A 4,864-nucleotide genomic window follows, 5' to 3' on the forward strand; every position below is an offset into this window, starting at 1 on the left:
AGATGGAGTATTGTAGTAGTTGGACTGTAGTAGCTACTATAGTACATGGAGATTTTTTGGGGCAAAGAGTTTTGCCTAACTCATGCGGCCTCCATACAGGGCCGCATGAAGGCCTTATGGATCCCGGCATGACATGAATCATCAATGTTTTGGGCTTAATACGCTCTCCATGCAGGCCCCATACACTCGTATGACCCGGGGATATAAAACCAAGTTTCTTGGGTAAGAAAAAAGAGCTTTTGCTACCATTTGGGAGAGGAGAAGAATCAAGAAACAAAGAGATATTTGGAGATGAAGTTCAAAGTCTAGAGAAGGTTTCAAGGGCTTCATCACTTAAGGGGGAGATGTACCACCAAAGAAGGAAGGATTCTTAGGACCGGGAAGCGACATTCAACTAAGGGAAGCATCATTCAGCAATCCTTGGATGGGGAAGCATCATTCGGCCTGATCTCCACCTCCTTCTTCATCATTTTACCTAGGGAGGGGCATCTATGAACTCTTATTGTGTTTTGCTTTACATTCTTCACTGCATTTGTTTAATGGCACACTAGACCCCCAAGGCCACCAGATGTCAGTGAACCTTGGGGGGTTCATCATGTATTTTGGATGATTGATGCTTAATTCTAATACTTGGGTTAATTTGTGATTTAATTCATTATGCTTTATGCTAAGAATTACTTAAGGAGAGATTCTTAGTTCTTTCTTTAGTTATACACACTGATGTGACCTACTCACGTGTATTAGATCATGAATGAATTAAAAGGGGTTGCTTGTACCGACATGCCGAGAGATTGGATATCGAAAGCCATCTAATCTTCAAGGGTAAACTTAGGTTGAGTATACCCTTGTTTTGGGTTTTTCTTGTTCTTAATACAATCGTAGGGGTGATGGTTAGGAAGAAATTCTAATCAACATTCGTATCGGATTAGAGTTCAGTCACTGAGAAATTAGGGTTGATCTAATATAAAGATCCCTTAGTCCAAATCACCCTTGTATCTTTTATTCTTCATCCTTGTATCATGATGATCCCTTAAGGAAATCCACATCCATAGGCCTTTGCATTTCATTGTTGTTCTTGTAATCTCTTACTTAATTCTTTAATTTGTGTAGCTGTATCTTATGTATTTACTTGCATCTAGTAGAGTAAATTCTCTTGCTCAAGATGTTGGGCTAGATAGTAGGTGGCAAAGGAATAATAGTAGATCCTTAACCCCGAGGAATACAATTCTCGTGTCTTTACACGAGGTATTACTTGGCGATCCCGTGAACAAGGTATTACACGAGATATTTATTATAGCACATTCCAGAATTTTTTATGAAACTCGAGGCTCTTACGGGTTCCTTCACGCTCATGAACAAGGCCATGAAGCTAACTCGAGAAGGACTTTAAAACATGTTTTTAGGGCTTTTGGGGGACATCTTATTCTTAGGCCTCTTAGAGAGCCCCACCTTTCTTATTGGCAATTTCCGGCGATCTACTGTGCAAAGCTTCACCAAGAGGGAGACAAACATCAGAGGAGGAGATAGGGAGAAGATCCAAGGCATCAAAGAATTATTTGAGGGGAGATCTCTTCAAACCTTCAAGATCTTCACCATCCAAAGGGATCTAACGCTAGAGGGAGTAGTTCTTTATTCTTTTATTGTTTATTTGTTCCTTGGAGTTGTATGAGTATTCCTCTTTCATGAGGAACTAACTTATTTGTGGTTTGGGCATGATGAACTCTATGGTTTCTTGTTTGTAATTTGGATGATCATCTTTGTTGATGTATTGTTGGATGTTGCATTCTTTTGTGGAATGATGTAGTTTGTGGTTCAATGTGTTCATTGATGTGTTTGATTGCATGAGAACTATGTGGTTCAACTTCTATGCTGTACTTGGTTGCTGACCATCACCCTTGTATAATACACACTTATCTTGGAAGGAATTTGATAAGTGATTGAGTAGACATATTTTTATATATGTTTTACGTGCATTGAGCATCATTTTTACCATGGTTTATGTCTCATATTGTGTATTTGGTGTTCTTTTATGCATATAGGTTGTGAATGCCTTGAAGAGTAAAAAAGAAGCAAAGATAGGCTATAAAGATACAATGTTGGGAGTTCTTGTTCAATTCAAGGACCAAGACACAAGAGGAGTTCATAAACGTGGTGATGTGTGCCAACTTCCAAGAAGATTCAAGTCAATTCACTAGTTGTAAGGGCACAAAGGCAGCCACATCTTCATGTTCCTTCCCTTTGTGAAGATTGCTAGACCTCTCAAAGATACGTCGATGAAGAAAAGTTTTATAGCCTACCACATGGACGTGTGCCTGGACATGTGGCCTCAAGAGAAGAGTGTTTGGACCGCGTTTTGTGAAAAGAACATAGCAAAGTACTGTACCAAAACAATGTAGCAATTTTACTGTTGTAATAATGTAGCAAAATTACTGTTCACACCCCGCGTGGAAATTCCTACAGCCCATTCAGGCTCGTGGAAAATCCACATGGGCGCGTGGGGGCACGTGATAGACGCGGTCTAAGGCTTATAAATAGCCGTTTCGCCCTATTCTTTCTCATCTTTTGTGCGGCTCTTAAGGGGTGAGACGGCTAGGGTTTGGAGAGGAGATTTTTGCTGATTTGGAGGGTGTTCTTCACCAACTTTGATAGTTTCCTTCGTTGTTATAGCATTTGGGAAGCCACCGGCGAACTAGCTTCGGAGAGGAATCCTTCAAGATGTTGAACTAACCATCAAGGCCAATCGTCACGAATTCAAGGGGGTTTTTCTCTATGTTTTTGTTGCTTTTCATTGTATTAATCATTATTTTGTAACTTGCCCCATGGAGGGCTAAACCCTAGTAGGTATTTGTGCATGTGAACCCTAGGATCTATTCTTTTGTATTGATTTGCTTTATGTTTCTAGTTAATCCGAGTTGATTTGAGTTTTAATCTTGTGTTTCCATTGCTTGCATGATTAATTTATCCTTGTGGTTGATTGTATATGCATGATTTGTTACTTTGATGAGAGAGAGGTCTCCATTAGAGTTATAACTTCAAGGTTAAAGACGGTTGAGAGGGTGAGTCATGAGATAGTAGGGAGGGTTAGGGATTGAGTGTTTCCTATCTCCGTATTCCCTGGACTCTATGCAACCATATTTGGTGTGAGGCGTAAGATTGAGAGATTTTTCCGCCGTGACCTTGTAGGGGGTTAGGGATCCTTCGCCAGGAATTAGGGTTGGATCTATCTTTAGGAATCAGTTTCACTCTTAGGTGTCCCTTGAGCGTATTGCGGTCATATGAGGTGTGAGGTGTTGAGATTGAGCGATTTCTCCACCGGGACCTTGTAGGGGACTAGTACCGGTGGCTTGGAGGCAAGGGTCGGTTGTTCTTGGATTGGCTCGACTCATTAGACTCGGCTTAGAAGCATTTAGTGAATCTTGAACTTCATGTTAGATCCTAGGAGGAGAATTGCCCAGGTACCTCATCTTTATTGATTGAGATTCTTCCTCCATTTCACCCTTGCATATTCATCTCCAGTATTCATTTCTTCACACATTAGATCACCACACCTTTCCATTTATCGTTAGGCTAGAAAGCATAGAAGAAGTTAGTACTTGTAGCCCTGTTTCCTGTGGATTCGACTACCCGACTCACCGTGTATTTTATTACTTCGACACCCTTGTACTTGCGGTTTACATGCATATTCGGATGTGTCAGAATTCATGTATGAATACACCATAACCATCAGGTATTTCATAACCCTCCAAACATTAGGGTTGGACCTAGTTTGAGCATCGACCCTAATTAGAGATTTCCCTAAGCGTGATGCAATTATAGGAGGATTTCGGCGGAAATGATTCCGACCTAATACTTGTATGGGATTAGGGGTTAATCGCCATGACCATCAGGGTTAACCTAATTTATTAGTCTCTAGGCCTAAACTACCATCTCAACATATCACCCTAAGTTCAGGACTTAATGACAACCCTAGGGGGATTCATTGTCCAAATCACCCATTCCTGTGTTTGGTTCTCCCTTGATTGCCAATTAATTGTGTGTAGTAGTAGTCCGGATTTCATTCTAGTTAGTTCTTTGACTTTTTGTAATTATTGTTCATCCTTTGAAGTGTTATGCTAGGAAATGGATGAAAGTGAAACAATAATAGCTACTTGGCCCCGTGGTTGTGTCGCACACAGGGTATTAGTTGACGACCCCGTGCTCTCGCGGGACTCAATCAATAATCCAGCCTATTGTACAATATTGCACTCTCATCCAAGAGAAAACCCATGATGGGGGCATATTCACAAAAGTTTCTTAAACCTTTTATAAGCTTCAAACAATGTTTTTGAATCTTCTTGCCTGAAGGCTGAAATTTCCTACTTGAGTCTGGCAGCTTTGCTATGTGGGAAGTATCTTACTAGGAATTTCTCCACCATTTCTTTCCATGTCTTGATTGAGCCAGGAGCTAATGAAGTAAGCCATCGGTAAGATGCCCCTCTCAGACTGAATGGAAAGTACCTCAGTCTGATCGCGTCGTTTGACACAGAATTTATCTTGAAAGTGGAGCAGATTTGGAGAAAACGCGACAGAAGAGCATAGGGGCCTCATTAGCTAACCCATCAAACTTGACAAAATTTTGGATCATTGCAATTGTACTTGCCTTAATTTCAAAATTATTTGCTAGAACTGTTGGAGCTTGCACCCTGAATTCATCACCCATAAATTCCGGTCTCTCTAGTCCTACAATGCTTTTCTTGGTTCTTTGACCATGACTGATGACTCTTTGTCCTTTATCTGAACCACTTGTTGTTCTAAAATTTTTGTTTCTTCTCGAAATCTTCGGCGTAAGGTCCTTTCAATTTCATAGTCTAATTCTAACAAGTTT

At 40.6% G+C, this 4,864-nt stretch overlaps 1 non-coding gene across 1 annotated transcript; it reads left to right on the forward strand.

Moving 5' to 3' along the window:
- The first annotated feature begins 4,260 nt into the window (after window positions 1-4,260).
- Window positions 4,261-4,367, forward strand: LOC120252267. The gene has a single exon (XR_005533811.1). It is a non-coding gene; the product is annotated as a small nucleolar RNA R71 (small nucleolar RNA).
- The last annotated feature ends 497 nt before the right edge of the window (window positions 4,368-4,864 follow it).

This window comes from Dioscorea cayenensis, chromosome 20 (genome assembly GCF_009730915.1).
Source record: "Dioscorea cayenensis subsp. rotundata cultivar TDr96_F1 chromosome 20, TDr96_F1_v2_PseudoChromosome.rev07_lg8_w22 25.fasta, whole genome shotgun sequence".
NCBI lineage: Eukaryota > Viridiplantae > Streptophyta > Magnoliopsida > Dioscoreales > Dioscoreaceae > Dioscorea > Dioscorea cayenensis.